Source organism: Hibiscus syriacus, unplaced genomic scaffold (assembly GCF_006381635.1).
Source record: "Hibiscus syriacus cultivar Baekdansim isolate YM2019G1 unplaced genomic scaffold, ASM638163v2 tig00110988_pilon, whole genome shotgun sequence".
Lineage (NCBI taxonomy): Eukaryota > Viridiplantae > Streptophyta > Magnoliopsida > Malvales > Malvaceae > Hibiscus > Hibiscus syriacus.
The window spans coordinates 1528898-1541765 of NW_024062942.1; the positions used below are offsets into that span (position 1 = coordinate 1528898).

A 12868-nucleotide genomic window follows, 5' to 3' on the forward strand; every position below is an offset into this window, starting at 1 on the left:
GGCATCGAGTCGCCATTGCCGTCTAAAAGAATGCTAAAGTTAGTATCCGAACATCTTCGTTGTGTATTGGAGAATGTGTTCTTTTACTCCATATATGAAATGTCAGGCTTTACGGCCTTCCCTGTACTAAATCCCGAACAGAATCTTCCAGAATCATTATTGTTGTTGTACAAGAAAGTTGCCTGTTCAGAACTACTGATGCTTACATGTTGAGTCAACTCTGTGTTTGTTAACAAATAAGATTGTAATAAATAAGTAAAGCCAGTTTACTGCTATCTGAAAATTTTCTGGCTTCGGCGCAATTTCTGCAACGCTGCACCTTGGTCCGAGATTAAATGCATCCACATATCTGATGACAGTGCCTCCTCCATCTGCTCGGCTGGTGTTTTTGTTCCTTGATTTGGACTTGAAGCACTTCTTTTATTTCATGACTGCTGTTATTTTGGCGAACAACTCCATCATTTTCTTCAAGAGAGCTGAAAAACTTGGCTAATCTCTGAGACACAGTCTGCTGGCTCTCATTCAGTGATTCTTCATTGCCATCGTAATCGTCGTCGTTCTCGTAAACTAAAAAAATCCCAGCGTTCTTCAGCTCTACGCCCTTCACATAGGGAGGGTTTCGTGTAGTCACTTTAATCTTAAAGCCATCCTTCAACAATGAAACCAAGGGGCGATGAGCAGGATATCGACACAAGTGAACATGGTCTTGGTTCGTATTCGGTACCCCAATTAACTTCAGGACAGTGGTGTGTATTGCCCTGTCACCATCAAAGATCTGTGCTTGAACGTCCACAACAGCAGGTATACGATATCTTAGTTCATCTGGTACATGATGGTTAATGGAAACAACTACCATTAGTATCACCCCGGTGAGATCAAGGCTTTTGTGGCTCTAAAAAGTAACCGTATCTTGTGAAAGCCAATCCGGAATTATACTTCCGGGCATGCTTAGATTTTTCAGATTCTTGAGATAAACCTTTGAGAGACTTTTCTTTGCTGCTGAAGCACATTTGCTGCAATTACTCATGTGCAATGTCCTCAAGGATTTCAAGTACTCAAGGCCTCGAATATCCACCAACTTCACACAGTTTGTGAGGTCTAAATCTCTTAAGCCCTCTAAATTGGAGAGATCAGACAAATGCTCCAATGAAATACAGTTTGCAAGATTCAGATTCTCCAAACTCGAAGGAAGTGGAGGGAGGGACTCGAGCTTTTCGCAGTTGGGCAGCTGGAGATCTTTGAGAAGTGATAATCCGCTTAGGCGTGACGGAAGTTTATGAAAATCGTTGCTTCCTAAAAACAGAACCTATAAATTCGACAACTTCTCGAAATCATCCGGGATTTCACCACATATTCTCCAGGCCCAAGCGTCGAATTCTTGTAGCGATGACAGATTCATGAAAGATGACGGCAACGCTACTAATGGTGAATTCGGTTGCACTTGTGTACTGCGTTTCTCTCCTATTGCCAGTACCTGCAAGCTTGTGAGTAGGGGTGTAAACGAGCCGAGTCGAGCTCGAGTATTGCTGAGCTCGACTCGACTCGAAAACTCTGAAATGGAGCTTGACTCGACTCGAAAACTCACGAGTTTAAAATTTTCAAGCTCGACTCGAACTCGAAATCCTGAACTAAAGCTCGTGAGCAGCTCGAAAAGGCTCGAAATGAAAAAAAAATTCTTAAACTTAACTCGATTATAGCCTCAAACTCAAACTCAAACATAAACCTTAAATACATGAAATCTTACTGTATTTTTTAAAAAAAAATCAATACATAAATATTAATACAACAACAACAACAAAACCCTGATTCCCATATGCAATGGGATAAGGGGGAGGTAGGGTAGTAGGCTGACCCCAACGCCAGGTTGAGAGCAGCTTCCGTGGAAGACCTCCGGCAATTAGAAAATTAAAAATAAAGATAAGATGCAAATGCGTGTATAAATAAATAAATAAATACATAGATGAACAGTCTTCATATGCAGTCTTGATATGTGCGTATGTAATGGGGAGTAATCCCTGTAAATAATTCCCTGCAAATAATTCCCTACATAGAAATCTCTGCATATAGACTGAAAATGTAAGACCCCGCTAAATTTAAAAAGAGGAAACATGAATAGAAATGATACACAGAAGTCAATAATAGCAAGCTACGAGCAGGAATAAATTCAAATGAGTTAATTCTTAAACTAAGGCAACACTACTCCGATACCCTAGTTCTAAGCCTTCATACATTTCAATGATAGAAACATGTATAAAGTAGAAGTCATGGAAAGTACTACAAAGACATTAAAAAGAAGACAGAGATGTTACACCCTATGGCTGTGAACCGCGCTACTCAACTACCCTGGTCTTAAGTCTCCATACTTTTCTATCGGAGGTCATGTCCTTGGTAAGGGCTAATTCCTTCAAATCAGATCTCAAGCAGTCTTCCCACTTCCGTCTTGGTCGTCCTCTCCTTCTGACACTGTGGACTGTAATCGACTCTACCCTCCTGACCGCATCCAACGGTTGTCGCCTAAGGACATGCCCAAACTACCATAGTCTTCCCTCCCTCAATTTTTCAGATACAAGCACCACCCCTAAGTACATCCTAATAGCAGAGTTAGGTGTCATGTCCCACAGAGTCCTACCACATGTCCATCGAAGCATTCTCATTTCTGCGGCCTCCATTCTCCTTACGTGATCCTTCTTGATTGCCCAACATTCTGATCCATACAGCAGCGCTGGTCTTATTGCCATTCTATAAAATTTTCCCTTTAGTTTTAGAGGCACCTTCTTATCACACAAAACTCCAGTAGCAGCCCTCCACTTTAGCCATCCCGCCTTTATACGGTGTAACGTCTCATCTTGAAACAATCATTTGAGGGGATAATGTGTCCATTACTTCTACATCTTCGATTGAAGTTTGAACATACATAATTTGTCTTTTCAATATTGATCATTAGACCTTTTTCTTCCAAAGCAGTCTTCCAGGTAGCAAGTCTACTATTCAGCTCAGTTTTTGTTTTAGCAATTAGGACAATGTCGTCAGCGAAAAGCATACACCATGGAACACCGTCTGGTGTCGCACAATAGATGTCGTCCATAATCAAGGCGAAGATGTAAGGGCTAAGAGCCGACCCCTGGTGGAGTCCGATTTCCACCGGGAATGCCTTGGTGTCGCTAACTGTAGTCCTGACGGTAGTAGTAGATCTACAGTACATATCACGAATCACCCGGATATAAGCAGTTGGGATCCGTCTCGTTTCCAAGGTCTTCCAGATCGTATCGCGGGGAACGCTATCATACGCCTTCTCAAGGTCAATGAACGCCATGTGAAGATCACTATTTTTTCCCTATATTTCTCCATAAGTCGTCAAAGTAGATGAATCACCTCCGTAGTAGACCTGCCTGGCATAAAGCCAAATTGGTTTTCTGAAACCCTAGTAACCTGTCTCAACCTAGCCTCTATTACCCTTTCCCATAGCTTCATGGTATGACTGAGTAGTTTAATACCTCTGTAGTTGCCACAACGTTGGGGATCTCCTTTATTCTTATAGATTGGTATCACCGTAGACTCTCTCCACTCCTCTGGCATCTTGGCAGTCTCTAAAATAATATTAAAGATGTTGGTCAACCACTTAACTCCCTCTTCTCCTAGAGTCAACCACACAATGATAGGAATTTGATATGGACCGACAACTTTGTCCCTCCCCATCTTTCTAAGAGCCATTTTGACTTCCTCAAACTCAATCCTACTTGTAGGGCAGTCATTGGCCGTAGTATGATGGTCGACTGACCCATCAACGATATTATCTCTACAGGGAGAGGAACCATTATTAAACAAGCCAAAGAAGTAACTACCCCAAACCCTCTTAATATCATGATCTTTAACTAAAAGAAAACCATTATTGTCATTAATAAACCTAATGCTACCTAGATCCTTTTTCCTATTTTCCCTGTATTTTGCAAGCCTGAAGATGCCGTTTTGTCCTTCCTTGGTGTCTAATCTCTTGTACATTTTCTCGTATGCTTTATCCTTTGCTTTAGCCACTGTTTTCTTGGCTTCCCGATTTACGTCCTTGTATCTTTGTTTAGCTCTCGATCTTTCTTCGTCGTCATTGCATTGTAGAAACTCCTTGAAGCAAGTTTGTTTTCTCTTCACCTTAGTTTGGACTTCTTCGTTCCACCACCACGATTCTTTATGTTCATTGACCTTCCCTGTCGACACCCAAGAGTGTTTTTGCCCACATCTCTAATGGAATTTCCATATTTTTCCATAACATATCTGCATTATTTAATTTGTAGTTCCAAAACTTGTATTAGACAAAACCTTACTCCTAAAGTCATCAGCTGTCGCTCCATGTAAGTGCTTCCAAAGGATCCTAGGTTTATCAAGTTTATCCCTCCTATGAGTGCTCCGCCCGCGGCGTACGTGGAATACCAAAACCAACAATCTGTGTTGTGATGCACATGCCTCTTCAGGGAACACCTTACAGTCAATGCAAGACCATCAATCCCGATTTCGAACCAGAATGTAGTCGATTTGGGTACAATATCCCTTCTATGGAACGTAATCAAGTTCACATCTCTCTTTTTAAAGAAGGAGTTAGTGACCACATATCATGTGCAGTAGCAAATCAAGCAACGTACGCCCCTCCTCGTTCCCACTACCAAAACCGAAACCCCCATGAACACCGTCGTACCGTCGGTTGCACTACCTATATGGCCATTGAAGTCTCCCCCTATGAAAACTCTTTGGTCTTCTGGAATGCCTAAGTACATCATCTAATGATTCCAGAAGCAACGTTTTTCCCTATCCCCTAGGCCAACGTGTGGGGCGTACACTGAAAGGACATTCACCACTTTCGCTTCTATAATAACCTTAATCATCATGATCCTATCTCAGTATCTACAAACTTCAACTACATTTTCCTTGAGTCTAGAGGATACCAAGATACCCACCCCATTTCTAACGTTATCTACGCCTGAATACCACAACTTGTACCCATTACACTCTCTAGCGCGAGCCCCTTTCCACCTAGTCTCCTGAATACATGCAAAATCAATTTCCCTATTACTAAGTACGTCGGTCAGCTCCAGCAGCCTAGCATTTAATGTGCCTACATTCAACGAACAAACTCTAAGTCTAGTCTCATTGGCACCACTCTGTCGAGCCCTCCCCCTATACGCCCTATGGGATCTAAAAGAAGAACATGACCTCAAGTAATCATCTATAGCCGAAGCTATGAGGAACTATGAAAACGCTAGAGAATTGAGGGGTACTAAGAAGCCTAGTTAGTTACTTAATAGGATTTTAAGACAAATTAACACTATCTTACTTAAATATGTAAAAGTCAAGAAAACCCCCAAATTTTTTCAACGATCGAATTGTAGTTTTCAATCCAATGTTGAAACAATTACCATGAAGATTCAGAAAAATAATTTTATAATTGCACTAATAACAAACGTTTAATCAATAAAACGTTGAAACCCCAAAAAAACCCTTGTTAGAAAAGAAAAGTATGAAGCAGATTAAAGAACCAAAATAAAGTGGAAGTTGGGAACCTAAGGTAGATAGACAGCTCAAGCATATATAAACAATCAAACAGAGATCAAATGCAATTAAAAGCAATGGGAAAAGTAAGATCAGAAACACCAGATTCGTAGGGTGATATGAGAAATCAAAGCGGTCGAACCAAGAAAAAGACAGATGGATTTGATCCTCCCTTCGGTTATTTTTCCTTTCGCTTGAAATGGGGGAAAGCTCAGCTAAAACGCAGAAAAAGGAGAGGCCAAAAAAGGTTGGGTTCCGTAGAGTGCACCTTTAGAGAACTGCCTGCCTTGAGAAAAGATGGTTGAAATCTAGATCGATATAATGGGTCAGATGGAGATACCAAGGCTCACCAGGGGAAATTGGGGGAGCGGAGAGAGAATTTTCTTTAAAAATATACACACACACTATAAACTTCAAGAACAAACAGAAAACCACACAGATCTGCAAATGTTTCACCAAAACTTCAGCATAAAACGAGATAGAAACAAATAACACAAAATGAGAACATTCATTTCCCCCTGCTATTACAAACAAAAAAGTAAAAATCTCTTAAAAAATACGACAGATCAAATCAACAGACAAGAAACAGAATCTTAAAGAAAACAGGTAGAAAAGGCAACCTGTGATAAAGAATTACGGCGGATCGAGTTTTCGGTTAAGAGAGAAGAAGAGTGCTGAGCAGACGAGCACTTAAGCAGCGGAATTTTTTAAAATAAAATCTTAATATATTATATTTTCGAGCTGCTCACGAGCTTTTCGAGTCGAATATCGAGTAGCTCATTTCAGCTCGTTAAGAACTTGAGTCGAGCGAGTTTGAGTCGAGTCTATTCGATCAGAGTATTTATCGAGCCTTGATCGAGTTGATCTCGAATAACTCGCGATCTGTCTCGTCTCATTTACAGCCCTACTTGTGAGCATGCCAAAGGTTTCCGGTAATTCCTTTACCGCTGTTTCTTTCATGTATAAACGATGCAAAGACTTCAAATTTCCCATTGAGGATGGAAGTTTATGAAGCTTTCTACATTGGTTCAATCTTAACGTAATAAGATTTTCCAACATCCCGAAAGACTCCGGCAACACGGTAATACCAGCGTTGTATATGTTCATATATGTAAGAGCAAACAAGCTCCCGGTTGACTCTGGCAGATATTCAAGTGAAATGCAATTCCTTATCTCAATCTTCTCAAGTAATGTCAATTCGCCGGTATAACTTGGGAGACGTGTAATTGATGTGTCTGCGATATCAAGTTTCACAGCAGACGACAGCCCTCGAAATGAATCTGGCAACTTGCTAATATTCTTGCCTCCTACAAATAAGCTTTTCAGATATGATAAATTACCTATAGAATTTGGTAACTCAGTAATAGCACTGCCCTTTATGAGCAACTCTTTCAATAATTTGAGATTGCCGATGGTATCGGGAATCACGGTGAGAGATTCACAAGATATTAAACTCAGTCGTTCCAAGTTCTCCAAAGATCCAACAGAGTCGGGCAACTTCTCTAATGCAGAGTGATTGAGACGAAGTTCCTTGAGAGAAACGAGCATTCCTACGCATGTTGGCAACCGTTTGATCCGAATGCAACCATATAGGATCAGTTTTTCGAGCTTTTGGAGGCGGTAAATAGATTCAGGCAGCTTGTCTATGCCGGTGTGATCGACATAAAGTTCTTTGAGTGATCTCATGCTGCCGATGCCCTCCGGTAACTCCTTCAACTTGGAGCAATCGCTGAGGACGAGGGTTTGAAGATTTTTCATTCCTAAAACATCACTTGGAAATTCAAACAAGGTTTGAACAACGTGTCATATCCAAGTGATGTAATGACTTTAAACTACCAACTGATTTGTGAATCTTTGTCAGTGCCACACAGTTCTTGAGAACAATCTTTTCCAGCTTTCCATGTCTAGATAAATCGGGAAGAGACGCCAAATGTGCGCAATAGCTCAGATTCATGACCTTCAAGTTCTCAGCAACCTGAGACAAAGAAATATTCCATGACAAGGAAAAAAAACAGTTCATAAATTGCCACAAACTAGCTAGTTACAGGCAGCGGAAACCGGGGTAAGTAGCGTTAACCTTGTTAACATTCGAACTCCACAACTGTTTAATTTTGCCATCCGAGAGATCAACGACAGCTAGCTTTTGTGGACAAAAATCAGAAGGAAGAGTGTCCAGTGCACATCCGTGCCATTGAAGCCACTTGAGTTCACGAGGAAGGAATTTAAACTTCCCTTCCAAGTTTACATGATTGACTCGAAGCAATCTCAGATTAACCATGGATTCGAAAGACTTGGTACCGAAAATCACCTGTTTCCGGTCGTTATCAGCTTTCTTCATGTTCACCACAATACCCTGAATTCTTCTTGCTCCCTATTGTCAACAATGTCCACAAAATCAATGTTTCAAGCTCAGTAAATCAGGTCAAGTATTATACATGTATGTGAATATATATTTATATACCTTGTGATTTTTCAAGACAGTGACGATTTCGTCATGATCCCACAGTCTGCTACGCATTCCGGGATCGGAAAAGCTCTCATCTTGCACGATTTGTCGTCCCATGTCCCGAAGCTGATCATGCATCCAAATAGAATCGTCTTCATGGAACTTCCCTCAGCAGAACCCGAATCACTTTCCCTCCATCACTGCAATGGAAACTTGCAACATCTTAGATGAATGTTGAAGAAAAACCTTTTTAGAATTTGCATGAGTTACGTAATTATATCTTTATGGAACAAATGTAGTATACACCATTATTAAAAACCTACGATTGAATCCTATATTTTTTCATCCTATTATTTTTTTTAGGGTAAGTTACACTAAAGGTCACTCATGCATATAAAATTATTTGTTAGTCTGTAGTCTTTTATTGTTATAAAATATCATTCAACTTTTAAATATTTATAAAATGATCCCTTGTAATCCTAAAATAGTAATAAACTTTGATAAGTTTAAAGATCATTTAATAATAATTTAATAAATTTAAAGATATTTTATGATTATTTTAGAAGGTTCGAAAGAACACTAAAAATAAAATCATATTTAAAAAATTTAATAATATCTAATATACTTTATCTCAATTCAAGGATGGACCTAAGCGGGTAGGTGGGGTTGTCCCCCTAAAATTTTATAATTATCATATATTTTAGATTTTTTTTACATGTATTTTCTATTGAAAATATATTTTCGCCTCCTAAATTATATAAATTCAAGTTCATTCCTTTTAAAATTTTATAAGTTTAAATTTACCCTCTAACATAAAATCTTACATCGGTCTAATTTCTAATAATTAATCATCAACGTTCAAATGCGTAGAACCATCCATAAACTGTAAAAGTCATGATTGAAAAGGCTAAACGAATTTCATATTATAAGACGGTTGATATTATTTTAGATGGTAAATTTATCAGGTTTACATACTATATTTACATACTATATTGGTCCCTATTAAAGTAGTCAATAATCAATAAAGTTACTTGGGTAATTTTTGGAAAAAGATAGGATTTAATTGCATTATGCATGCATGCATCTTGAGTCGCTTAATATGTTTTATTTTTAGAAGTTAATTTAATAGATATATCTTTTTAATTTTAGGAGCTTATTTGATTATCAATTTATAGGTAAAGAGTTTATGGTAACAACATTTTACTCATATATTTTATTGTTCTTTAATCGGCATGATTTAAGATTTAGAATTTGAGCAAAGTGGTGTAAATTTTGCTCGTTAATTTTATTTGTTGGAACATTGAACTTGATAAATCTGAATGAAAACCCCTAGCATCGTCTACTTAAATATTTGCAGATCTCATTGTATTAAGCATGTGAGACTTGAGGAAAGCAAGAAAAGAAGGAGATAAATAACCTTTTGTTTTTGACAACGAAACCAGCAAGGGAGCCAACGTTGGCCATGGCTTCCCTCCACTCGTTGGCCTTGTCTTTTCCGAATTTGTTCTCGTGGCAGAAGAAAGCCTCCACGAAAGGCCCTATCTGTTTCCGAACATGCGAAGGATCAACTTCATAGAATACCGGCAGAACCAGTCGCGGGATCAGGCTCCGCCTCCGCAACTCGCAGATCCGGGCCAATTCTTCCAGGCACCAATGGGAGGAAGCGTAATTTTTGGACAGAATAACGATGAAAGCGGCCGAGTCTTCGATGGCTTCCAGCAACCCCCGTTCGATCTCGTCTCCACGGTTCAATCCGACATCGTCTAGAAAGACGCGCACGCCTTTTCCGACGAGCGAACGATACAGGCTGGTCGTGATGCCGTCGCGCGTGTCTTCGCCTCTGAAGCTGAGGAAGACGTCCCATTGGCGCCTAAAAGACGACGGAGTTGAGGTTGAATCTGCAACGTCTATCGCCATTTTTTGTTTTGATTCTTTGCTTTTGAGTTTCCACCACCGACTGAATTAGTGGTTTTCGAACTTTATCTGCAGTAATTAGCTGAGGTAGAACAGTACGTTTTCATTTTCGTACTCAAGTTGTATGTGAGGGAAATTAGATTTATAAAATTATAAATAAAAAATGTTTAAATATTAAATATAAAACGTGTAGTTTTGTTAACCCATAATTAAAATTCATTATTGCATTTGGTCCGCATAAATTATTAGTTCAGCGACTTGAAAAAAGAAAAATCTCATTTTATTTTATGTATTCTTTCTCTCTTGGAAAATATCATACAATTAGTATATATATTTAAAATAATGAAATCTTTTATTTCAATTATTTTTTTTAAAATTTTAATTTATAATATTTTAGATATTATAATAATAAAATATAAATTAAATTAAATTTCAATTAAAAATTGATTTAAATAATTTTAAAAACCAATTGACTTAAACATGGTGGAAGGAATTGTATGTTGACTTAGCATATTGGGAATAGGATATTTAAGGTTAATTTTTATTTTAATTTATAATAAAGATAAATTACGTTATTATTAACTTAAAAAAGTTCTTTTATGAAAATGAAGAATTTCAAATTTTGATATTTTTGATTTTGTGACTGGTAATTTGAATTTCACTTTTTCTATCGTGGTATATGTATTTTTATTCAATTTAATACTTGGATTTTATTTTTTTAATATGATAATTTTATTGTTTTTACTTAATACTTTGAATTTGACCTTAGAATTAATAAAAACTAATTATTAGCCTATTAAAGTATAAAAAAATAACAGATATTTGAAAAAATAGTTGGTTTCTTTTTGTTTCGTTCGAATGTCCTCCTTTTTAATATCATCTGTCTGTGTCATTTGATGGATTTGATAATGTTTGGTGTGGCTAGAATTGAGGGGAATGATTTCCCCTAAACCCACATTCAAAGATCCATATTTTTTGGGATTTTTAATTTTTTAATATTGGTTTTAGTTGATTTTTCACGGTAGTGATATTGTTGATTTTTTTGCTGTAGATGACAATAGTGGAGTGATTGGATTTTGATAGTAACGGTGACCAATAGTAGCTTGTGGCAGTGGCGTTCTTTCTTAACGGCGGCGATGCATGCTTGGTTAGGGTAAAACCCTACAAATTTAAGGATTTAGACTGTTGAATCTATTTAGATCCAACGACAGGGATGGCAGGTAGTTGCTTAGAAAAGAATAAAACCCTAATTGTTGCTTAGGCTAATGTGATTTGAGCTTATAGTTGTAGACTTGGATTGCATTTGGGTCTAATTTGTAATTTGGGCCAATCTTGTAACATATTAACACAAAATATATATATATATATATATATATATATATATATATATATATTGTAACATCCTCAATATCGGGTTAGTGATCAAATTGTAAAGTTTCAGAATTTGGTGACTAGAGTAGAACCATAGATTAGTTCAATGATTTATTTGGAAATAAATAATAAAAGTTGTTAGTATTATTAGATGAATTGAAGGGAAAAAGGGTCATTTGAAAAGGAAGATTTTTATTTTCCTTATAAGATAAGGAAACCACGTGGGAAGAGAGAAAAGGTTCCAGAGTTCTCTTCTATTCTCTTCTTCATTCTTCATACGTGAAGGCTTGACTCAAAGGTGAATTTCTTTGTTTGTTGATTAATTATTGATTTTAAGGTTGGATTATGATCATTAGATGATAATTAAGCTTAAGGAAAGCTTAATTTGTTCTAAAACAACAAGATGAAAGATATAGAAGAGATTAAAGAAAATGAGTTTTTAGATGAATTTTTGGAAAAAAGTTAATAAGTGAAATTTGAGAAGGAATTTGACTTGTCATCACTAAGAATAAGAGATATATGAAGTTAGAAAGGATTAATAACAAAGTTGAAAGTTTAGCAAGATTCTTAAATTTTAAGAATCATGATGAGATATGGAAGATAAAGATGGTTTATATGAATATAAGTTGGTTTAAGTAATGGTAATTGAGTTTAATGACATGATAGGGGCTTAAAATATAATAATTGAGTGAAAAGTTGATGGTTTTCAGACTTAAAATGCAAATTCTGGGCAGGTGTATCGATGCACATTCAATGTGGATCGATGCACTCTTTAAAGAAGAAACATCGAATGCAATTAGTGCATCGATGCATAAGGAGTGCATCGATGCACCCCCTTAAAATGAAAACATCGAAGGTGATTTGTGTATCGATGCATGGGTAGTGCATCGATGCACATGTCAAAGAATGCATCGATGCACTGTAGAATGCATCGATGCACTTCAAGGGGAAATTGAAATAGACATTTCTTTTGGTCTAAGAAATGATAGATTAGAGTATATTAATGGAATACTGATATGTATCAATGTATGATTATGTAGATATCGAACATGAACAAGTTCCTGAACGATTATCAAGATAAGATTCGATTGAAAGAAAGAAAATCATAAAAGCGGTATTGACTAGTGAGGCCAGGTGAGTGCATATGATTATAGTATATGATTATATGGAAATTAGACTTGCGATAAGTCTATTTTCATGTTATGAATTTATGAATGCATGAAAATAAGTATAGTTGGTAGCCGTTAGTATGTGAATATGTATTGTTATGTTCTTTTCTATGTGATGATATGTAATGACAAGAGAAAGTGATATAAGCTATGCGGTATAGATATAAATGATTATATGAACATGTAATATAAGTGATGTGATGAGGATCTATGTTTTTATATGTCTATGAGAAGTATATGCTATGTGATGTATATATGAGCTACGTGATCCTATGAGAATATGAAAAGAGATATGTGAACATGTGAATTATATGAAAAGTGATATGAATTACATGAAAAGAAGCCATATGTCTACATGTATATGTGAAAGAAGCTATGAGCTTATATGAACATGTGTTATGAAAATGTATAGTGAAATGAGATAAGTGAAAAT

The 12868-nt window shown here is 37.0% G+C and overlaps 1 pseudogene; it reads right to left on the reverse strand.

Annotated features, from left to right (window-relative positions):
- Window positions 1–14: 14 nt before the first annotated feature.
- On the reverse strand, window positions 15–8177 carry LOC120149067 (annotated as a pseudogene).
- Window positions 8178–12868: the final 4691 nt, after the last annotated feature.